Source organism: Pristiophorus japonicus, chromosome 23 (assembly GCF_044704955.1).
Source record: "Pristiophorus japonicus isolate sPriJap1 chromosome 23, sPriJap1.hap1, whole genome shotgun sequence".
NCBI classification, from domain to species: domain Eukaryota; kingdom Metazoa; phylum Chordata; class Chondrichthyes; family Pristiophoridae; genus Pristiophorus; species Pristiophorus japonicus.
Window position 1 is genome coordinate 46,063,608 of NC_091999.1, and position 25,373 is coordinate 46,088,980.

General features: G+C 44.2%; 1 protein-coding gene, 1 non-coding gene and 1 pseudogene across 2 annotated transcripts in view; 1 reads left to right on the forward strand and 2 right to left on the reverse strand.

The window, feature by feature from the left end:
- LOC139235515 (zinc finger protein 229-like) overlaps nt 1-25,373 on the forward strand; it is a 211,144-nt pseudogene that overhangs the window by 162,858 nt on the left and 22,913 nt on the right.
- Nucleotides 1-25,373, reverse strand: part of LOC139235668 (probable G-protein coupled receptor 139) — a 65,316-nt gene that overhangs the window by 19,020 nt on the left and 20,923 nt on the right. The gene's annotated exons all lie outside the window — the stretch shown is intronic.
- On the reverse strand, nt 1,747-1,829 carry trnal-uaa (transfer RNA leucine (anticodon UAA)). Its single transcript has one exon. It is a non-coding gene; the product is annotated as a tRNA-Leu (tRNA).

The window sequence follows — 25,373 nt, forward strand, 5'->3', positions numbered from 1 at the left end:
TTATTGCACGCACCCCTAATTTCCTGTTTGATGCCCTCCCCAACATCACTACTACTGTTTGGAGGTCTGTACACAACTCCCACTAACGTTTTGAAAGGTGTGGGACATCGTTCCGTCTGTCTCAGAATCAGTTTTGCAGGGACCTGGTTAAATTGTCAAACAGAATGAAATATGCTGAGAAACGGAGTCGGCAGGATTCAAATCTAAGCGTGGAAAAACGAATGGATTTTTAGTCTATGGCCTTAACCAATGGGCCACGGCGACTGGCTCGCTGCCTTTTTAAATGTTACTCAGTTAAAACTCAACCATCCATCTCTGTGCAGCAGACGGCCACAGAATAGTGAAAAAGTCACCGTTTGCTAAAAATCTGGAAGAGGCTGTATTTTTGCTGCTCTATATTACTCTGGAACTTTTTAATATGAATCTATACCAAGAAACAGAAGCAAAATTCTGCCTTTTGTAAAATGCAGCCTCCCCGTTAGGAAATTGAACCGTGGTCTCCCGTGTGACAGGCGGGGATATTCACCACTTTCCCACGAGGAATTGATGGGCATGGGTTTTGTCAAAGCAATATTCGAGCTGTGAATAGAACTGGACACCATGAGAAGTCGACAGACACATTGCGAGACAGAGACAAACCGACAAACAGGGAGAGACAGACAGCGAGATCGAGACAACGAGAGACAGCAAGTGTGAGACTGAAAACGAGAGGCAGACTGAGTGAGAAAAAGACTCTCAAACACATACATCTAAAGAGATCTGTGTGTGATCTATAAAGAGAAAGAGGGAAAGAGTGAGAGAAAGACAATCATAAAGAAAGTGACAAGGAGAGAGACAGATGGAGAGAGAGCGACAGATAGACAGAGAGACAGAGAAATAAAAAGAAAATGTTGTAAATTCTCAGCAGGTTAGAGACAGGAACTACCAGCGACATGCAAAGAGAGAGAGGCAGGCAGAGACATAGATAGACAGAGATGATGGGAAAGAGTGAGACAGTCAGACAGAGAGACTGAGAGAATCCCATTGGAACACAACTGGACACCGTGAGAAAGAGACAGGCACATTGAGAGACAGAGACAAACAGCAAAACAGGGAGAAACAGACAGCGAGGTAGAGACAGAGAGAGACAGAAAGTTTGAGACTGAGAGTTAGGGTCAGACTGAGTGAGGCAAAGACTCAAACACATACATATACAGAGATGTGTTTGTGTGATTTATAAAGAGTTGGAGGGAAAGAGTGAGAGAAAGACAGGGACAAGGAGAGAGACAAAGCGGGAGACAGATAGAGAGAAAGATAAATAGAGAGAGAGAGACATCGAGACAAAAACAGAAAATGATGGAAATACTCATCAGGTTAGAGACAGGGACGAGCAGAGACAGGCAAAGACAGAGATGATGGGAAAGAACGAGACAGTCAGACAGAGAGTATGACAGAATCCCATTGGAACAGAACTGGATACCGTGTGAAGGAGACAGATTGAGAGACAGAGACAAACAGAGAAACAGGGACAGACAGAGTGAATCAGAGAGAGGCAAACTGAGAGAGACAAAGACTCAAACACACAAATACATACACAGGTCTCTAAAGACAGAGCGAGAGGCAGAGACTGAGCGATACAGATACATTTCACAATTTCATTTCATTGTCTGCTCAGATTGTCAATGAGCTGCAGAAAAATGCAAATGCAACAGATGAAAATCAGTTATCACTGAGCAGAATGGGAGAAATCACTGTTTAATTAATAATTACCAGGAGTGGGGTTCGAACCCACGCGGGTATAAACCCATTGGATCTTAAGCCCAACGCCTTAACCACTCGGCCATCCTGGTGCCGTCAGCGATTGGATTCTGTCTGTGTGAGAATCTGGGCTTCAACTCCACCTCCACAGACACACACAAACACATCGGGTTTCAGGGAGTATTTCCGAACATTTTTCGGAATATTGACACGGGGGCAACTCTCCTATTCTTTTTCGAGTAATGCTCTGGGACCTTCAACAACCACCCGAGTGCGCAGATGGAGCTTCAATTTAAGATTTCATCCGAAAGTCAACAGTTTCAACACTGCAAAATTCCCCAAATGCTGCAGTTGAGTGTTAGCCAAGATTATATGCTCAAGTCTCAGGAGTGCGACTTGAACACACAAACTCCTGATTCAGTCAAGAATGCTGCCACTGAACCAAAGCTGAGACAAAAGTTCACAGCCATATTACTTTCCCAAGTCTTTTTTTTAAGTTCCAGGACATACCAAATTCATGGTGATGATTTCCACAGACAGTTGCACATACACATAGACATTTTTACAGATAGACAGACACAGAGACACACACACAAAAATTTACAAGCACCAACGGACATGCACAGATGCCTTAGACATCTCGAGGGATAGACAGGCTGAATCACTGTCGCAACTTTGGCTGATTTTTGCGATTTTCTATCCGTATGTATCGTGAATATTGCAGATTAATGAAAGAAAGAAAATAGCGGCAGCATTGAAAGGTGTGGGACGTTGTTCCGTCTATCTCAGAATCAGTTTTGCAGGGACCTGGTTAAATTGTCAAACAGAATGAAATATGTTGAGAAACGGAGTCGGCAGGATTCAAATCTATGCGGGGAAACCCGAATGGATTTTTAGTCTATTGCCTTAACCAATGGGCCACGACTACTGGCTCGCTGCCTTTTTTAATGTTACTCAGTTCAAACTCAACCATCCATCTCTGTGCAGCAGACGGCCACAGAATAGTGAAAAAGTCACCGTTTGCTAAAAATCTGGAAGAGGCTATATTTTTGCTGCTCTATATTGCTCTGGAACTTTTTAATATGAATCTATACCAAGAAACAGAAGCAAAATTCTGCCTTTTGTAAAATGCAGCCTCCCCGTTAGGGAATTGAACCGTGGTCTCCCGTGTGACAGATGGGGATATTCAACACTTTCCCACGAGTATTTGATGCGCATGGGTATTGTCAAAGCAATATTCGAGCTGTGAATAGAACTGGACACCATGAGAAGGCTATGGGACCTTTCACATCCACCCGAGTGTGCAGATGAAGCTTCAATTTAACATTTCATCCGAATGTCAACAGCTTCAACAATGCAAAATTCCCCAAGCACTGCATTTGAGTGTCAGCCAAGATGACGTGCTCAAGTCTCAGGAGTGCGACTGATACACACTACCTCCTGATTCAGTCGAGAATGGAGCCACTGAAAAAAAGCCGATACCAAAGATCACAACCGTATTATTTTCCCGAAGCTTTTTAAAATTTCCAGGACGCACCAAATTCATGGTGATGATTTCCATAGACAGTTGCACATACACAGAGACATGCATACAGACAGACATACACAGACACACACACACACAATAACCAAAAATATACACGCATCAACATAGAAACATAGAAACAAATAAATTAGTTGCAGGAGTAGGCCATTCGGCCCTTCGAGCCTGCACCATCATTCAAGAAGATCATGGCTGATCATTCAACCTCAGTACCCCTTTCCTGCTTTCTCTCCATACCCCTTGATCCCTTTAGCCGTAAGGGCCATATCTAACTCCGTTTTGAATATATCTAACGATCTGGCCTCAACAACTTTCTGCGGTAGAGAATGTCAGAGTGAAGAAGTTTCTCCTCATTTCGGTCCTAAATACCTTACCACTTAATCTTACACTGTCACCCTTGGTTCTCGAATTCCACAGCAATGGGAACATTCTACCCGCCTCTAACCTTCCAATCTCGTCAGAATTTTATATATTTCTATGGGAGCGCCTCTCATTCTTCTAAACTCCAGTGGATACCAGCCCAGTTGATCCAGTCTCTCCTCATATGTCAGTCCTGCCATCCCGGGAATCAAGCTGGTGAATCTTCGCTGTACTCCCTCAATAGCAAGGACGTCCTTCCTCAGATTGTGAGAACAAAACTAAACACAATATTCCAGGTGTGACTCCACCAAGGCTCTGTACAACTGCAGTCAGACCTCCCTGCTCCTGTACTCAAATCACCCAGCTATGAAGGCGAACATGCCATTTGCCTGCTTCACCGCCTGCTGCACCTGCGTGCCAACTTTCAATGACTGATGTACCATGACACCCAGATCAAGATATACACAGAGTGCCTTATACAAATAGATGGATAGACAGGCAGGTTCACTGTCGCTACTTTGGCTGGCTTTTGCTCCATCTATCTCAGAATCAGTTTTGCATGAACCTGGTTAAATTATCAAACAGAATGAAATATGCTGAGAAACGCAGTCGGCCGGAATCAAATCTGCACGGGGAAACCCCAATGGATTTTCAGTCCATCGTCTTAACCACTCGGCCACAACTACTGGTCCGCTGCCTCTTTAAATGTTACTCAGATAAAACTCAGTCATCCATTTCTGTGCAGCAGACGGCCGCAGAATCCTGAAACAGTCTCCGTTTGCTAAAAATCTGGAAGTAGCAATCTGATCTTGCTGTATTTTTAATGTTCTATATACTCTGGAACTTTTTAACATGAGTCGATCCCAAGAAACAAAAGTAAAACTTGGTATATTTGAAACAACTGCCTCCTCGTCGGCGAATTGAACCCCAGTCTCCCGCATGACAGGCAGGGATACTCACCACTATACTAACGAGGAACTGACAGATAGTGGCTTTGTCAGACCTGGAATCGAGATGTGAACAGAACTGGACACCATGAGAAGCCGACCGACGTATTGAGAGACAGAGACAAACCGACAAACAGGGAGAGACAGACAACGAGATAGAGACAACGAGAGACAGAAAGTATGAGTCTGAGGCAGACTGAGTGAGAAAAAGACTCAAATACAAACATATACAGAGATGTGTGTGTGTGATTTATAAAGAAAGAGAGGGAAAGAGCGAGAGAAAGACAATGATAAAGACAGTGACAAGGAGAGAGACAGATAGCGAGAGAGAGATAGAGACAAAAAATGAAAATGATGGAAATACTTATCAGGTTAGAGACAGGGGCGAACAGAGGCAGGCAAAGACATGGTCAGACAGAAATGATGGGAAAGAGAGAGCCAGTCAGACAAAGAGTCTGAGAGAATCCCATTGGGACAGACGTGGACACCGTGAGAAAGAGACAGATTGAGAGACAGAGACAAATCGAGAAACAGGGACAGATAGATTGAGACAAAGACTCAAACATACAAACGCATACACAGCTCTCGAAAGAGAGAGAGAGGCAGAGACCGAGCGACACAGATATATTTCACAATTTCATTTCATTATCGGCTCAGAGTGTCACATAGGTACAGAAAATTGCAGATTCAACAGATGAAAACCCGGTATCACTGATCGGAATGGGAGGAAATCCGTGTTAAATTAAAGAGATACCAGGAGTGGGGTACAAACCCACGCGGGAAAAGTCCATTGAATTTTAAAGCCACCGCCTTAACCACGCGGCCATCCTGGTCCTGTCACAATCTGGATTCTGTCTCTGCGAGAATCTGGATTCAACCCCACTCCCACAGACACACACATACACATCGTTTTTCAATGAGCATTTACGAAAATTTTTAGTAATATTGACACGGGGGCAACTCTCCTATTCTTTTTCGAGTAATGCTCTGGGATGTTTCACATCCATGCGAGGGTGCAGACGGAGCTTCAATTTAACATTTCATCCGAACGTCAACAGCTTCAACAATGCAAAATTCCCCAAGTGCTGCACTAGAGTGTTAGCCAAGATTATATGCTTAAGTCTCAGGAGTGGGAATTGAACACACAAACTCCTGATTCAGTCGAGACTGCTGCCACTGCAACAAAGCCGATACCAAAGTTCACAACAGCATTATTTTTCCCAATTCTTTTTTATAAGTTCCAGGACATACCAAATTCATGGTGGTGATTTCCACAGATAGTTACACGCACCAACGGAGATGCACCGATGCCTTAGACATATAGAAGGATAGGCAGTCTGAATCACTGTAGAAACCTTGACAGCTTTTTGCGTTATTCTATCTGTATGTATCTTTAATATTGCAGATTAATAAAAATCAGAAAGAGATGTCAGTGTTGAAAGGTGTGGGATGTTATTCCACCGATCTCAGGATCAGTTTTGTAGAGACATGGTTAAATTGTGAAATGCAATGAAAAATGCTGGGTATCGAAGTCTGCAGGATTCGAACCTGCATGGGGAAAACTCAATGGATTTCGAGTTCATCGCCCTAACCACTCGGCCACGACTAATGCATTTCTGCCTCCTTGAACGTTACGCAGAAACAACTCAGTCATCCATCTCTGTGCAGCAGACGGCCAAAGAATCATGAAAAAGTCTCCGTTTGCTCAAAATCAGGAAGAGGCAATCTCCTCTACCTGTATTTTTACAGTTCTATATTGCTCTGGAACTTTTTAATATGAATCTCTTCCAAGAAACAGAAGTAAAATTCAACATTTTGAAACAACTGCCTCCCCGTCGGGGAATTGATCCCCGGACTCCTCATGACAGGCGGGGTTACTCACCACTGTACAAACGAGAAACTGACGAGCATCAGTTCTGTCAGAGCAGGAATCGAGTTGTGAATAGAACTGAACACCATGAAAAGTCGACAGACACATTGAGAGACAGAGGCAAACCGACAAACAGGGAGAGACAGACAGCGAGATAGAGACAACGAGAGACAGAAAGTGTGAGACTGAGAAGGAGAGGCAGACTGAGTGAGAAAAAGACTCAAACACATACATATACAGAGGTCTGTGTGTGTGATCTATTAAGAGAGAGAGGGATAGAATGAGAGAAAGACAATGATAAATACAGTGACAAGGAGAGATACAGATAGAAAGAGAGAGATAGAGACAAAAGCAGAAAATGATGGAAACTCTTATCAGGTTAGAGACAGGGACTAACAGAGACAGACAAAGATAGACAGACAGGCAGAGACATAGACAGACAGAGATGATGGGAAAGAGTGAGACAGTCAGAAAGAGAGACTGAGAGAATCCGATTGGAACAGAACTGGACACCGTGAGAAAGAGAGAGACACATTGAGAAACAGAGACAAACAGGGAAACAGGGAGTGACAGAAAGTGAGATAGAGACAGAGAGAGACAGAAAGTTTGAGACTGAGACGGAGGGTCAGACTGAGTGAGACAAAGACTTGAAAACATACATACACAGAGATGTGTTTGCGTGCTCCAAAAAGAGAGGGAGGCAAATAGTGATGGAATGAAAAGAAAAAGCCAGGGACAAAGAGAGAGATAAAGAGGGAGACAGATAGAGAAAAAGACAGATAGAGAGAGAGACAAAGAGGCAAAAACAGAAAATGATGGAAATACTCATCAGGTTAGAGGCAGGGAGTAATAGAGACAGGCAAAGACATGGACAGACAGAGATGATGGAAAGAGAGAGACAGTCAGACAGATAGTCTGAGAGAATCCCTTTGGAACAGAACTTGACACCGTGAGAAAGAGACAGATTGAGAGACAGAGACAAACAAAGTAAAAGGGACAGACAGAGTGAATCAGAGAGAGGCAGACTGAGAGAGACAAAGATTCAAATACACAAACACATACACAGCTCTCTAAAGGGAGAGAGAGGCAGAGACTTAGCGACACAGATACATTGCACAATTTCATTTCATTATCTGCTCAGAGTGTCACCGAGTTACAGAAAAATGCAAATGCAACAGATGAAATTCGGGTATCACTGAGCAGGATGGGAAAAAAATCTTTGTTTAATTAAGCAATCACCAGGACTGGGATACGAACCCACGAGCGTAAAAACCCATTGGATCACCAGCCCAACGCCTTAACCACCCGGCCATCCTGGTCCCGTCAGCAATTGGATTCTGTATCTGTGAGAATCTGGGCTTCATCTCCACCCCCACAGCCACACACATGCACATCGGGTTTCAGGGAGCATTTCCGATCATTTTTAGCAATATTGACAAGGGGGCAACTCTCCTATTCTTTTTGAAGTAATGCTCTGGGACCTCTCACATCCACCCGAGTGCGCAGACGGAGCTTCAATTTAACATTTCATCCGAATGTCAACAGCTTCAACAGTGCAAAATTCCCCAAGTCCTTCAGTTGAGTGTTAGCAAAGATTATATGCTCAAGTCTCAGGAGTGCGACTTGAACACACAAACTCCTGATTCAGTCGAGAATGCTGCCACTGAACCAAAGCTGAGACAAAAGTTCACAGCCGTATTACTTTCCCCAAGTCTTTTTTTTTAAGTTCCAGGACATACCAAGTTCACGGTGATGATTTCCACAGACAGTTGCACATAGACAGAGACATATATACAGATAGACAGACACAGAGACACAGTCGATTCAATCTCTCCTCATATGTCAGTCCTGCCATCCCGGGAATCAGTCAGGTAAACCTTCGCTGCACTCCCTCAATAGCAAGAAAGACCTTCCACAGATTACGAGACCAAAACTGAACACAATAGTCCAGGTGAGGTCTCACAAAGGTCCTGTACAACTGCAGTAAGACCTCCGTGCGCCGATACTCAAATCCCCTAGCTATGAAGGCCAACATACCATTTGCCTTCTTCACTGCCTGCTGGAACTGCATGCCAGCTTTCAATGACTGATGTACCATGACACCCAGGTCTCGTTGCAGCTCCCGTTTTCCAAATCTGCTGCCATACAGATAATATTCTGCCTTCGTGTTTTTGCCACTAAAGTGGATAACCTCATATTTATCCACATTATACTGCATCTGCCATGCATTTGCCCTCTCACCTAACCGGTCCAAGTCACCCTGCAGCCTCTTAGCGTCCTCCTCACAGCTCACACCGCCACCCTGTTAGTATCATCTGCAAACTTGAAGATATTACACTCAATTCCTTCATCTAAATCATTAATGTATATTGTAAATAGCTGGGATCCCAGCACTGAGCGCTGTGGCACCCCACTAGTCACTGCCTGCTTTTCTGAAAAGGACCGTTTATCCCGACTCTCTGCTTTCTGTCTGCCAACCAGTTTTCTATCCACGTCAGTACATTACCCCCAATACCATGTGCTTTAACTTTGCACACCAATACGTGTGTGGGACCTTGTTGAAAGCCTTTTGAAAGTCCAAATACACCACATCCACTGGTTGCCCTTGTCCATTATACTAGCTACATCCTCAAATAATTCCAGAAGTTTTGTCGAGCTTGATTTCCCATTCATATATTCATGCAGCTTGGACCGATCCTGTCACTGCTTTCCAAATGCGCTGCTATTTCATCTTTAATAAATTGATTCGTACATTTTCCCCACTACTGATGTCAGGCTAACCGGTCTGTAATTATCCGCTTTCTATCTCCCTCCTTTTTTAAAATGTGGTGTTACATTATTTACCCTTCAGTTCATATGAACTGATCTAGAGTCGATAGACTGTTCGAAAATGATCATCCGCTATTTCTAGGGCCACTTCCTTAAGTACTTTCCAATGCAGACTATCAGGCCCCGGGGATTTATCGGCCTTCAATCCCATCAATTTCCCGAACACAATTACCTGACTGATAAGGATTTCCTTCAGTTCCTCCTTCTCGCTAGATCCTTGGTGCCCTAGTATTTCTGGAAGGTTATGCGTTTCTTCCTTCGTGAAGACAGAACCAAAGTGATTGTTCAACTCGTCTACAATTGCCTTCTTCCCCATTATAAATTCACCTGAATCTGATTGCAAAGGACCTACGTTTGTCTTCTCTAATCTTTTTGTCTTCACATATCTATCGAACTTTATTATGTTCCCAGCAAGATTCCTCTCATAATCTATGTTCCCACTCCTAATTAAACCCTTTGTCCTCCTCTGCCGAATTCTAAATTCCTCCCAGTCCTCAGGTTGAAGGTTTTTCTGGCCAATTTATATGCCTCTTCCCTGGATTTAACACTATCCTTAATTTCCTTTGTTAGCCACGGTTGAGCCACATTCCCCGTTTTATTTTTACTCCAGACAGGGAAATACAATTGTCGAAGTTCATCCATTTGATCTTTAAATGTTTGCCATGGCCTATCCACCTTCAACCCTTTAAGTATCATTCGCCAGTCTATTCTAGCAAATTCACGCCTCATACCATCGAAGTTATCTTTCCTTAAATTCAGGACCCTAGTCTCTGAATTAACTGTGTCACTCGCCACCTTAATAAAGAATTCTACCTTATTATGGTCACTCTTTCCCAAGGGGCCTCGCACAACAAGATTGCTAATTGGTCCTTTCTCATTACACATCACCCAGTCTAGGATGGCCAGCCCTCTAGATGATCCCTCGATATACTGAGTGAGAAAACCATCCCTAATACGCTCGAGGAAATACTCCTCCACCATATTGCTACCTGTTTGGTTAGCCCAATCTACATGTAAAGTAAAGTCGCCCTTGATAACAGCTGTATCTTTATGGCACACATCCCTAATTTCTTGTTTGATGCTGTCCCCAACCTCACTACTACTGTCTGCTGATCTGTACACAACTCCACTTGCGTTTTCTTCCCTTTGGTATTCCGCAGCTCCACCCATTCATATTCCACATCATCCAAGCTAATGTCGTTCCTTACTATTGCCTTAATTTCCTCACTATTGCCTTAATTTCCTCTTTAACCAGCAACGCTACCCTACCACCTTTTCATTTCTGTCTATGCTTCCTGAATGTTGAATTCCCAGCCTTGGTCACCCTGGAGCCATGTCTCCGTGATGTCAATTATTTCATATTCAGTAATTGCTGCTTGTGCAGTTAATTCGTCCAGCTTATTACGAATACTCCTCGCATTGAGGCACAGAACCTCCAGGCTTGTTATTTTAACACACGTTGACCCTTTAGAATTTTGCTGTAAAGTGGCCCTATTTGATTTTTGCCGTGGGTTTCTCTGCCCTCCACCTTTACTTTTATTCTTTCACTTCTGCGCCCATTCTACTTCCCTCTGTCTCCCGTCGCCCTGCCATATTACTTTAAACCCTCCCCAGAAACGCTAGCATGCACTCCCCCTTGAACATTGGTTCTGGTCCTGCCCAGGTGCAGACCGTCCGGTTTCGTTCTGGTCCCACCTCCCGCAGAACCGGTTCCAAAGTCCCAGAACTTGAATCCCTCCCATCTGCACCACACTTCAAGCCACGTATTTATCTGAGCTATCCTGCGATTCCTGCTCCGACTAGCAGGTGGCGCTGGTAGCAATTATGAGTTTGCGACCTTTGAAATCCTACTTTTTAATTTAACTCCTAGCTCCCTGAATTCAGCTTGTTGTTCCTGAGACACATTGAGTCAGAGACTCAAACACGTAAAGATATACAGAGCTCTCTAAAGACATAGAGTGAGAGGCACTTCACAATCCCATTTCTTGGTCAGTTGAGAATGTGACAGAGTTACAGTTTCAACAGAAGGCACTAGGGTATCACTGAGCAGGATGGGAGAAAATCGGTGTTAAATTCAAGAGTTACCAGGAGTGGGGTTCGAACCCACGGAACTATCAACCCATTGGATCTTAAATGCAACGACTTATACACTCGGCCATTCTGGACTTGTGAACCTTCACATTCTGTCTCTGTGAGAATCTGGGCTTGAGCTCCACTCTCACAGACACATGCATACACACAGGTTTTCAGTGAGCATTTCAGAATATTTATATAAAAGTGACATGGTGGCAACTCAGTACTCTTTATCGAATAATGCTGTCGGAACATTCACATTCACCCGAGAGAGCAGATGGAGCTTCAATTTAACATTTCATCCGAAAGTCAACATCTTCAAAAATGCAAAATTCCCCAAGTACTGCACTTGAGTGTCAACCAAGATTATATGCTCAAGTCTCAGGAGTGGGACTTGAAGTCGAAAATGCTGTCGCTGAAGCAAAGCCGATATCAAATGTCACAACCGTATTATTTTCCCCAAATCTTTTTTAAAAGTTCCAGGACATACCAAATTCATGGTGATGATATCCGCAGACATTTGCGCATACACAGAGACATATACACAGATAGACAGACACAGAGACACACACACAGATAGACAGACACAGAGACACACACGCATACATAACCAAAAATATAGATGCACCAATGGACATACACAGAGTGCCTTAGACATATAGAGAGATAGACAGGCTGAATCACTGTCGCTAATTAGCTGATTTTTGCGTTTTTCTATCCGTATGTATCGTAAATATTGCAGATTAATGAAAATGAGAATAACATGTCAGTGTTGAAAGGTGTGGGACGTTATTCCATCCAACTCAGGATCCGTTTTGCAGGGACCTGGTTAAAGTCTGAAATTGAATGAAAAATGCTGAAATCCGTAGTCGGCAGGATTCGAACCTGCGCGGGTAAACTCCAATGGATATCTAGTCCATCGCCTTAACCACTCAGTCACGATTACTGCGGCTGTGTGTTTTTAAATGTTACTAAGATATAACTCAATCATCCATCTCTCTGCATCAGAACACCACAGAGTCCTGAAAAAGTCTCCGTTTCCTAAAAATCTGGAAGAGCCAATATCGTCTTGCTGTATTTTTACTCTTCTATGTTGCTCTGGAACTTTTAATATGAATCTATACCGAATAACAGAAGTACAATTCTACATTTCGAAAATGCTTCCTCCCGCATGAAAGGTGGGGATACTCACGACTATACTAACGAGGTGCTGACGGGTGTACATTTTGAGACAGCAGGAATCGAGCTGTGAAAAGAACTAGACACCATGAGAAAGAGACAGACACATTGAGAGACAGATACAAAAACAGGAACAGGGAGAGACAGACAGCGAGCTAGAGAAATAGAGAGAGAGCAAGTGTGAGACTGAGAGGGATAGGCAGACTGAGTGAAACAAAGACTCAAACACACACATACACAGATATGTGTGTGTGTGTGTGCTCCATAAAGAGAGGGAGGCAAAGAGTACAGGAAAGCCAGAGACAAAGACAAAGACATGGAAAAAGGGAGCGTCAAAGTGAGAGAGAGAGAGATAGTGAGAGGTGAGAGCGAGAGACAGAGATAAAAACAGAAAATGATGGAAATACTCAACAGGTTAGAGACAGGGTCGAACAGAGACAGGCAAAGAGAGACAAAAAGGCAGAGACATAGACAGACAGTGATGATGGGAAAGAGAGAGACAGTCAGACGGAGAGACTGAGAGAATCCCTTTGGAACAGAACTGGACACTGTGAGAAAGACACGGGCAGATTCAGAGATCGAGACAAACAGAAAAACAGGGAAAGACAGAGTGAGTCAGAGAGAGGCAGCGTGAGGGAGACAAAGACTCAAACACGCAAACACATGCACAGATCTCTAAAGAGACAGAGGTAGAGAGTGAGGCAGAGACTGAGAGACACAGATACATTTCACGATTCCATTTCTTTATCGGTTCAGAATGTCATAGAGTTACAGTAAAATGCAGATTCAACAGATTCTTACTGCAGTTGTACAGGGCCTTGGTGAGGCCTCACATGGAATATTGTGTTCAGTTTTGGTCTCATAATCTGAGGAAGGACGTTCTTGCTATTGAGGGAGTGCAGCGAAGGTTCACCAGACTGATTCCCGGGATGGCTGGACTATCATATGAGGAGAGACTGGATCAACTGGATTTTTATATATTGGAGTTGAGAAGGATGAGAGGGGATTTCATAGAAAGATAAGGATTCTGGCGGGACGGGACAGGTTAGATGCGGGTAGCTTGTTCCCGATTTTGGGGAAGTCCAGAACCAGGGGACACAGCCTTAGGACAGCCATGTCTCCGTGGTGCCAATTATATCATATTCATTAATTGGTGCCTGTGCAGTTAATTCGTCCACCTTATTACGAATATTCCTCACATGGAGGCACAGAGCCTTCAGGCTTGTCTTTTTAACACACTTTGTCCCTTTAGACTTTTGCTGTAATGTGGCCCTTTTTGAAAGGAATGACAAGGGTGTATGCGGTTACAGGAGGATGTGAGGGGAAACAAACATAATACGAGGGGAAGAGTGCATCCGCGATGGACCAGTATGAGATCAAAAAGAATGGAAATATAAGGGGAATATCTTTATCCATGTGCCGGAGAGAAGGGAGTCTAACTATATGCCCTCACCCAGTGGGAGACGGGAGCAAGGATAGCTGCGGGTTTGACAATACTACGGAAGGATGTGTCATGGGAATAAACCCTGCCCGAACCGAACCCACACATTACACCTATCATGGGCGAGGAGAATATTGTGTGGTAACTAGCCTGGGAACTTACGTTACTCCAAGACTGTCGGTGGCAGTGGGAAGAGCAAACATGACATGCCAGGAAGACAATGACATGAAATATAAGTGATGAGATTAAGCAAGGCATGGATGTTTACATGGAAGAGCAAGCACAATCAATTCACCTGTTACTTGAAGATTTAACTGAGCTCAAGAAATAACATTAAAAGATATTAAGAGCTGAAGGAGAAAGCTGAAGAACTGGACAGTGAAATAAAGGATAACCTGAAAAACCCGCCTTGGTACTTGAGATTATACATCCCTGGATAAGGATCCTTTCCCATACCCTAGTGGCAGTAAAGATAGTAATAGCCTTGAGTTGGTTGGTGATGTTATGTAACAAGTGCAAAGACAGGCGAGGCTTACCCGAGTAAAGTTACAAGATAGGGATTCGAATTATATCCCATGTGTTAGTCCTAGTGCAGCTGATAGTGGTGTTGATGCTCCTGGAAGACTGCACAGGCAGATACAAGAGATGCAGGAAGAAGAGGTTGGCCAAGGCCCGTAACCAAGAACGCAGAAAGCCTTTGCTAGATCCAAAGAGGGTTAATCAAACAAAAAAAAACGGCATGAACACCTGATCTGAGTCGTGAGTGTCCCAATCCTATCGCCTGATCAACGAAACCGAGGCGGGAGACATAGGAATCAGATTAGGATAAGGCAGGGAAAGGAAGATTGTTGTTCATGGTGGGATATTTTTAAGGTCTGGTCACCTGAAGCCTACGCAGTCCTCAAATTGATGTGGCATTTAATTGAGATAATAATGGTAGTGGAAGGGACATGTATCGTGATCCAACTATATCTGATGTGTCAGATCAGAGAGATATACAACCACGTGGTTCTAGCCGAACATCAAACAGCCTTGTTAATTATGTAATGTAGGCATGATAGGGAGGCGAATGATTTTGTAACGCGTTAGGGAAACAACCAAGACCCCCGAGCTTATGCACTGTATGTATAAAAAGAAATATAAATGGCGTGCCAATATCCCAGGGGAATGGTCAGGGGTAGTGTGTAAAGACTCCGCAAAAGATGGAACTACGAGCGATCCCAGGAATATGGACTTGATATCACCATTTCCAGCAGATGGCTCAGAACATATATGTGGTCAGCTGATTATTTAGAAATAATCAGGGATCAACAGGAGGGACTCAAAGGGCAGATTACAAATTGAAATTACAATTAATAATAACAATTGCGATGTTTTAAAATGGAGTTAAGAGGTTTTTAAAATGGATCCCACAGCCTATTTTCAGACTGTGGGGACCATGTGTGGGATGCCTTCCACAGAGGAGCAGATGTTCCAATTCATAGACCAAAAGCCTTGGGAGCTGGGCACAGACACAGATAACATAGAATTTGAATTGTATAGCAAGATAAGAGTTAATTAAAAAGAATCATAACAACATGTATTTGGAATTGCCAATTAAGGCATATCGAAGCCAGATTGGAGGAAGCGCTGTACCAATCATGTATTAATCAATCAGCATGTATTAATTCGAACTTGCGTATTTACTTAATGCTATAATCTGAAACTGTATAAAGTAATATGTCTCTGGCTCTATCTTCGAGCATTCCTTCAAGGATAGCTCCCCTGCCGGCTTGTATTAATAAAACCTGCATTTACTTTAAGGCTAACAGAATCCTAGTGGTGGGTTGAAGTTAACCCTAACAACGTTAGAGAGATCGGGAGAGGTGGAGGGACTCGAAGAGGTTAGAGAGAGAGGGAGGGGTGTAGGGCTGGAGGAGGTTACAGAGATAGGGAAGGGTGTAGGGCTGGAGGAGGTTACAAAGATAGGGAGAGGTGTAGGGGCTCAAGGAGGTTAGAGAGATAGGGAGGGGTGTAGGGCTGGAGGATGTTACAGAGATAGGGACGGGTGTAGGGTCTGGAGGAGGTTACAGAGATAGGTAGGGGTGTAGGGACTGGAGGAGGTTACAGAGATAGGGAGGGAGTAGGGGCTGGAGGAGGTTACAGAGATAGGGAGGGGTGTCGGGACTGGAGAAGGTTACAGAGAGAGGGAAAGTTGTAGGGGCTGGAGGAGGTTACAGAGATAGGGAGGGGTGTCGGGACTGGAGAAGGTTACAGAGAGAGGGAAAGTTGTCGGGGCTGGAGGAGGTTACAGAGATAGGGAGGGGCGGGGCCATCGAGGGGTTTGAACAGGAAGCTGAGAATTTTAAAATCAGCGCCTCACTGGGGCTGAGGAGGGGGGAGAAGTGCAAGAACACAACCCCCTCACTACCTACCCTGCACTAACCCCCATCATCTGTTACATCACCTGGAGTTCCAGCGACACTCCTCCCCCTCTCTCTTGGTGTTTATCTACTCACTGCCTCACTCAAAACTTATCTCCCATTGACAGTCCACGTGAGTGCCCTCGTTGTCCCAGAATTGCTCCCCGTGGACACCGACTGACCTTTTCCGTGCCTCCGCCACCCTCCTCCTGTTCCGTGACGGCCGTCAAATTCAAGTTGTGTTCCAGTCAGCAAGCAAAAGATCGGGGCGGGGGGGAGGGGAGGGTTCATATAAATTAAAACACGTGGTGGGCCGGAGGAAGAGGCTTGCGGGACCGTGTTCGGCCTGCGGGCCGTATGTTTGACACCCCTGATCTACACTGTCAAACCCTGTAAGAATTTTTATGTTTTAAAATGAGATCACCTCTCATTCTTCTAACCTGTACAGCATATAGGCCTAGTCTACTCAATCTCTCCTCACAGGACAATCTCTCCATCCCAGGTATCAGTCTGGTGAACCTTCGTTGCCATCGTCAATGGTAAGTACATCCTTCCTTAGGTAAGCAATCATAACTGTAGACAATACTCCAGGTGTCGTCTCAGCAGGGCCCTATATAATTGCAGTAAGATGTCTCGGAGCAAGTTATTATTTAAATGGAGAAAGATTGCAATGTGCCGCAAAACAGCAGGCCCTGGGGTTACTTGTGCATGAAACGCTAAAGGATAGTATGCAGGTACAGCAAGTGATCAGGAAGACCAATTGTTTTTTGACCTTTTTTGCAAAGGGGATGGAGTATAAAAGCGGGGAAGTCTTGCTGCAGCTATAGAAGGTTTTGGTGAGGCCACACCTGGAATACTGAATGCAGTTTTGGTTTCCATATTTAGGAAAGAATATAATTGCTTTGGAGGCAGTTCAAAGAAGGTTCACTAGGTTGATATAATGGATCAGCAGGTTGAATTATGAGGAAAGGTTGAGTAGTTTTGGCCTCTACTCATTGGAATTCAGAAGAATGAGAGGTGATCTTATCGAAACGTATAAGATGGGGGGAGACTGGAACTAGAGGGCATGATCTTAGAAGAAGGGGCTGCCCATTTAAAACAGATGAGGAGGAATTTCTTCTCTCAGAGGGTTGTAAACCTGTCGAACTCGCTGCCTCAGAGAACTGTGGAAGCTGGGATATTGAATAAACTTGAGACAGAAATAGTTTTTTAAATGATAAGGGGATAAGGGGTTATGGAGTGCTCGCGGGTAAGTGGAGCTGAGTCTATGATCAGATCAGCCATGATCTCATTGAATGGCGGAGCAGGCTCGAGGGGCCGTATGGCCTACTCCAGTTCCTATTTCTTATGTTCCTGTTCTTATGTTTACTATTATCCTCAACTCCTCTTGTAATAAAGGCCGACATACCATTTGTTTTCTTAATTGCTTGCTGTGCCTGCATGTTAACTTTCAGTGATTCGTGTACAAGGACACCAAGGTCCCTCTGAACACCAACATTTCCCAATCTCTCACCATTTCAAGTAGCTGTTTCCAGTCCACTTTGGCTAAACCACATCTCACTCCAGTAAAATTGGCTTTCCCCCAATTGAGAACTTTTATTCCTGGTCTAACTTTGTCCTTTTCCATAACTACCCTAAATCTAAGAGAATTACGATCAATAGCACCAATGCTCTCCCACTGATACCCCTTCCACCTGCCCAGCTTCAATCCCTAATACAAAGTCCAGAACTTCCCCCTCTCTTGCTGGGCTTGCTACATACTGGCTAAAAGGTTCAGCTAGTTGCTGACCCCTCTGCGAAGGGAAATAGGTCCTTCCTATCCACTCTATCTAGGTCCCTCATAATTTTCTACACCTCATTAACGTCTGCCCTCAGCCTCCTCTGTTCCAAAGAAAACAAACTGTTAACAGGATTGGTGGGCTGGAGAAGGTTACAGAGATAGGGATGGGTGAGACCCTGGAGAGATTTGATCACGAGAATGTGTATTTTAAAGGTTGATGCCACCAGTCATCTCGCCCAGCACAGAATGTAAATCACTACCAACAGGAAGGATGTTACTTTTACTACTACGCATGCATAATGAGAGGAAATCAATCTCTGTCCCTTTAACTAACAGCGACATGAAAAGAGGGAATGAATGACCTTTAAATACCTGGTACACTTGGAACTGAAGTGTCTGAAACTCATAATAGGAACTCATAAATGGAAATAAAATACTGACAGATGTTAAACTGTTTTGTTGACAAAGGAAATCTCAATTTAACTTTTAAAGATAAATTGTTTAACAGATGTTGAAACATACTTACCCGATGGGCCGACTAAGGATCCATCCCTCAAGCACCGTGATTTGTTGTAGAACACGCTGCACCCTCTGCCCTCCGGCCTCTGACATCTCTTCCTGTTGGTTCCCAGGGCAATCAATCACCACTCGCCAACATTACGCTGCCAGATTAAGTTGTGGGGTTCGGCGGAAGAAATAAAATGAGGCCGTGAATCTGAGTTAAGAAATAAAATTTGAAAAGCATGATTAAATGAACAAGGAGAGAAAATATAAACGAAAGGGTACAATCCTAAAGGGGATGCATGAACAGTGAGACCTGCGGGTATATGTGGACAAATCGCTGAAGGTGGCAGGACAGGTTGGGAAAGCAGTTAAAAAAGCTTGCAGGATCCTGGGCATCACAGAGTACAAAAGCAAGGAGGTTATGATGATCCTTTGTAAAACACTGGTTCGGTCTCAACTGGATCATTGTGTCCAATTCTGGGCACCGCAGATTCGGATGTGATGGCCTTAGAGAGGGTGCAGAAAAGATTGACAAGAATGATTCACGAGAATAGGGACTTCAGTTCCGTGGATTGACTGGAGAAGCTGGGGTTGTTCTCCTTGGAGCAGAGAAGGTTGCGAGGAGAATTGATCGAGGTGTTCAAAATCATGAGGGGTCCGGACAGAGTAGATTGAGAGATACTGTTCCCATTGGTGGAGGGGTCGAGAACCAGAGGAGACGGATTTAAAGTGGATGAGAAGAAGAACCAAAGACAATGGAAGAAAAATCTATTTTATGCAGTGAGTCGTTAGGATCTGGAATGCACCGCCTGAAAGGGTGGTGGAGGCAGACTCAATCACAGCTTTAAAAAGGGAATTGGATAAGTATCTGAAAGAAAACATTTGCAGGACCGGTGGGAAAGGGCGGGGCAGTGAGACTCGTTGGGAGCCGTCAAGGGCTCGACGAGCCGAATGGCCTTTCGTGCTGTAACCATTCTTTGATTGTGTGAGCAGAACTACTCTGTTCCCTGACTCAATCTAAAGCCTTCCTGATTGTGAACAACTCTGTTAAACCTGTCTACCTCAGCATTAAATATATTCAATGACCCAGCCTCCACAGCTCTCTGGGGCAGAGAATTCCACAGATTACAACCCTCTGAGAGAAGAAATTCCTCCTCATCTTAGTTTTAAATGGTCTGAGGAGAAAAGCTGCATTTGTAAATAGAACAGGATTTACTGGGATTGCTTTGGGCACTGAACCATGTTCATTCTGGCAGCTCTTGTGTGTTTCCGATTATCTTAATAACCCCTATATATGGGCTGGAGATTAATATCTTGTATAAATGTTGAACAAATTATCTTCGTTTCAAAAACAGTGTGTCGACTTTTTGATTGCTCCATGATCAGAGGAGACTAATTGATGTTCTGTTACCGACTGTTCCATTTTAGTGCTTTTTCTTAATCTAACTTACATCACTTCTCACCTAGTTCATCTTCTATTATATCAAACCCCAAACTTGTTCCGTTTGAGTACACGAGTTGTCGTTGTAATAGACTTAACTGCAGTTTAAACTCAACTGAAATCCTTTGAACCGCCCCTTTATTGAACTGTCTTGCATAAGATTTGAAATCCGTAACTATCTGTAACCTGGTTTTGGAACCGATTGAATTTTAAAATGCATCCACACATTTTGCACGTGATAGTCTGTGAAATATTCTGATATTTGTAATTGTCATTGCCACAAACTCAGCTCTCTAGCCACCGACTCAATCCCTCTCCCCAACTTGTGTCTGTGCCTGAACCGGACTGTTTGCAACCTTGGTGCCATACTTAACCCTGAAGTATGTTTTTGACCACATATCCACAGCATAATTATGAATACATATTTCCACCTCTGTAACATCGCCGTTGCCTCAGCTCATCCGCTGCTGACCCGTCATCCCTGCCTTTGTTACTTCTGGACTTGACTATTCCAACGCATTCCTGCCACATTCTCACAGGCATAAACTTGAGTTGATCCAAAATTCGGTTGCCCATGCCCTAACTCTCACGAAGTCCAGCTCACCCATCAGCCCTGTGCTCGCTGAACTACATTGGCTTCTCGTTCAGCAACGCCTTGCTTTTAAAATTCTAATACATTTTCAAAACTCTCCATGGCCTCGCCCCTCCCTAGCTCTGTAAACTGCTCCAGCCCCAACCAGCACCACACCGCCGCCCCCCCCCCCCGCCCACCCATGAGATATCTGTCTTCCTGAGCATCCCTGATTATAATTGTTCAACCATTGATGGCTTTGGTGGCTGTGCCTTCTGTTGCCAAGGCCCCATGTTCTGGAAAACCCAGCCGAAAAATTTCTGTCTAACCCGTGCTGTACCTGCCCTGGCAGTTCTTGATTGGATAGTTTAGAGCAAGCTTTTCTCTCCATCTACTCCGTGTTGCATCTTTCCACGGAGTGTTTGATAGGAGAGTGTAGGGTGAGCTTTACTCAGTATCTAACCCGTGTTGTTCCTCCCCTGGGTGTGTTTGATGGATAGTGTTGGGGGAGCTTTACATTGTAAGTAACCCGTGCTATACCTGCGCTGGGAGTGTTTGATGGGGCAGTGTTGCAAAAGTTGTACTCTCTATCTAATCCATGACGTAACTGCGATGCGAGTATTTGATGGATCAGTCTATGGGGAGCTTTACTCTCTGATTAACCCCTGCTGTGCCTATTGTGCGAGTGTTTGATGGGACAGTGTAGAGGGAGATTAACTCTGTATCTAACCAATGTTGTACATACCCTGGGAGTGTTTGGGACAGGCAAGAGGGAGATCTAAGCTTCAATAAACAAAGCTGCATCTGCCTGGGAATGTCTGGTGAGACATTGTAGAGGGAGTTTTACTCTGCATCTAACCTGTGTTATCATCATCATCATCATAGGAAGTCCCTCAGAATCGATGAAGACTTGCTTCCACACCTGAAGTGAGTTAATTGGGGCTGAACAGTCTAATACGAGAGCCACAGACTCTGTCGCAGGTGGGACAGATAGTTGTTGAAGGAAGGGGTGGGTGGGACCGATTTGCAGCAAGCTCTTTCCTCTGCTTGCACTTGTTTTCTGCATGCTCTTGGCGATTAAACTCCCGGATACACTTCCTTCACTTAGGGTGGTCTTTGGCCAGGGACTCCCTGGCCAGGGATATCAGTGGTGATCTCACACTTTATCAGGGAGGCTTTGAGGGTGTCCTTGTAACATTTCCGCTGCCCACCTTTGGCTCATTTTCCGTGAAGAAGTTCCGCATAGACCACTTGCTTTGGGAGTCTCGTGTCTGGCTTGCGAACTATGTGGTCTGCGTAGCGGAGCTAATCGAGTGTGGTCAGTGCTTCAATGCTGGGGACGTTAGCCTGGCCTAGGACGCTGATGTTGGTGTGCCTGTACTGCCAGGTGATTTGTAGGATTTTGCGGGGACATTGTTGGTGATATATCTCCAGCGAGAAAAAGTGTCTACTGTACATTGTCCATGCCTCTGAGACATACAGGAGGGCGGGTATTACGACAGCCCTGTAGACCATGAGCTTGGTTGTACCTGCCCAGGGAATGGTTAATGAGACAGTGAAGAGGAAACTTTACTCTGTCTCCAACCCACGCTGTATCTGTTCTGGGAGTGTTTGATAAGAACATAAGAACATAAGAATTAGGAACAGGAGTAAGCCATCTAGCCCCTCGAGCCTGCTCCGCCATTCAACAAGATCATGGCTGATCTGGCCGTGGACTCAGCTCCACTTACCCGCCCGCTCCCCATAACTCTTAATTCCCTTATTGGTTAAAAATCTATCTATCTGTGATTTGAAAACATTCAATGAGCTAGCCTCAACTGCTTCCTTGGGCAAAGACTTCCACAGATTCACAAACCTCTGTGAGAAACAATTCCTTCTCAACTCGGTTTTAAATTGGCTCCCCCGTATTTTGAGGCTGTGCCCCCTAGTTCTCGTCTCCCCGACCAGTGGAAACAACCTCTCTGCCTCTATCTTGTCTATCCCTTTCATGATTTCAAATGTTTCTATAAGATCATCCCTCATCCTTCTGAACTCCAACGAGTAAAGACCCAGTCTACTCAATCTATCATCATAAGGTAAACCCCTCATCTCCGGAATCAGCCTAGTGAATCGTCTCTGTACCCCCTCCAAAGCTAGTATATCCTTCCTTAAGTAAGGTGACCAAAACTGCACGCTGTACTCCTGGTACGGCCTCACCAATACTCGATACAGTTGCAGCATGACCTCCCTGCTTTTGTACTCCATCCCTCTCGCAATGAAGGCCAACATTCCATTCGCCTTCCTGATTACCTTGCTGCACCTGCAAACTAACATTTTGGGGATTCATGCACATGGACCCCCAGGTCCCTTTGCACCGTAGCATGTTGTAATTTCTCCCCATTCAAATAATATTCCCTTTTACTGTTTTTTTTCCCAAGATGGATGACCTCACATTTTCCGACATTGTATTCCATCTGCCAAACCTTAGCCCATTCGCTTAACCTATCTAAATCTCTTTGCAGCCTCTCTGTGTCGTCTACACAACCCGCTTTCCCACTAATCTTTGTGTCATCTGCAAATTTTGTTACACTACACTCTGTCCACTCTTCCAGGCCATCTATGTATATTGTAAACAGTTGTGATCCCAGCACCGATCCCTGTGGCACACCACTAACCACCGATTTCCAACCCGAAAAGGACCCATTTATCCCGACTCTCTGCTTTCTGTTCGCCAACCAATTCTTGATCCATGCAAATACATTTCCTCTGACTCCGTGTACCTCTATCTTCTGCAGTCACCTTTTGTGTGGCACCTTATCCTTTTGGAAATCTAAATATACCACATCCATCGGTACACCTCTATCCACCATTCCCGTTATATCCCCAAATAATTATAGTAGATTAGTTAAACATGATTTCCCCTTCATCAATCCATGTTGCATCTGCTTGATTGCACTATTCCTGTCTAGATGTCCCGCTATTTCTTCCTTAATGATAGCTTCAAGCATTTTCCCCACTACAGATGTTAAATTAACCGGCCTATAGTTACCTGCCTGTTCTCTGCCCCCTTTCTTAAACAGAGCCGTTACATTTGCTGCTTTCCAATCCGCTGGTACCTCCCCAGAGCCCAGAGAATTTTGGTAGATTATAACGAATGCACCTGCTGTAACTTCCGCCATCTCTTTTAATACCCTGGGATGCATTTCATCAGGACCAGGGGACTTGTCTACCTTGAGTCCCATTAGCCTGTCCAGCACTACCCTCTTAGTGATAGAGATTATCTCAAGGTCCTCCCTTCCCACATTCCCGTGACCAGCAATTTTTGGCATGGTTTTTGTGTCTTCCACTGTGAAAACCGAAGCAAAATAATTGTTTCAGGTCTCAGCCATTTCCACATTTCCCATTATTAAATCCCCTTCTGATCTTCGAATGGACCAACATTTACTTTAGTCACTCTTTTCCGTTTTATATATCGGTAAAAGCTTTTACTATCCGTTTATATGTTTTGTGCAAGTTTACTTTCGTAATGTATCTTTCCTTTATTTATTGCTTTCTTAGTCATTCTTTGCTGTCGTTTAAACTGTTCCCAATCTTCTAGTTTCCCACTAACCTTGGCCACCTTATAAGCATTGGTTTTATTTTGATACTCTCCTTTATTTCCTTGGTTATCCATGGCTGGTTATCCCTTCTCTTTCCGCCCTTCTTTTTCACTGGAATATAATTTTGATGAGCACTATGAAATAGCTCCTTAAAAGTCCTCCACTGTTCCTCAATTGTGCCACTCAGCTGTGTTTCCAGTCTACTTTAGCCAACTCTGCCCTCATCCCACTGTAGTCCCCTTTGTTTAAGCATAGTACGCTTGTTTGAGACACTACTTCCTCACCCTCAATCTGTATTACAAATACAACCATACTGTGATCACTCATTCCGAGAGGATCTGTTATGAGGAGATCGTTTATTATTCCTGTCTCATTACACAGGACCAGATCTAAGATAGCTTGCTCCCTTGCAGGTTCTGGAACATACTGTTCCGAGAAGAAATCCCGTATGCATTCTATGAATTCCTCCTCAAGGCTACCCTGTGCGATTTGATTTGACCAATCGATATGTACGTTAAAATCTCCATGATTACTGCCGTTCCTTTTTCACATGCCTCCATTATTCCCTTGATTATTGTCCGCCCCACCATGAAGTTATTATTTGCGGGCCTATAAACTACGCACACCAGTGACTTTTTTCCCCTTACTATCTCTAATCTCCACCCACAATGATTCAACATTTTGTTCATGAGAGCCAATATCGTCTCTCACAACTGGCCTTATATCATCCTTTGTTAACAGAGCTACCCCAGCTCCTTTCACTTCTTGTCTATCTTTCCGAATTGTCAGATACCCCTGTATCTTTAATTCCCAGTCTTGGCCCCCCTGCAACCACGTTTCTGTAATGTCCACCAAATCATCCCCATTTGTAATGATTGGTGCCGTCAACTCATTTATTTTATTTCGAATGCTGTATGCGTTTAGGTAGAGTGTTTTAATACTAGTTTTTGAACCATAATTTTTAGTTTTGACCCCTCCTGCAGCCCCTTTATATTTATAAATATTGTCCCTTCCTATCACCTTGTGGTTTACTCTTACCCCAGTGCTGCTCTGCTCTGTTGCCTCCTGCCTTTTGCATTCTTTCTTGGGGTCCTGTTCATCTGAGCTCTCCCCCACTC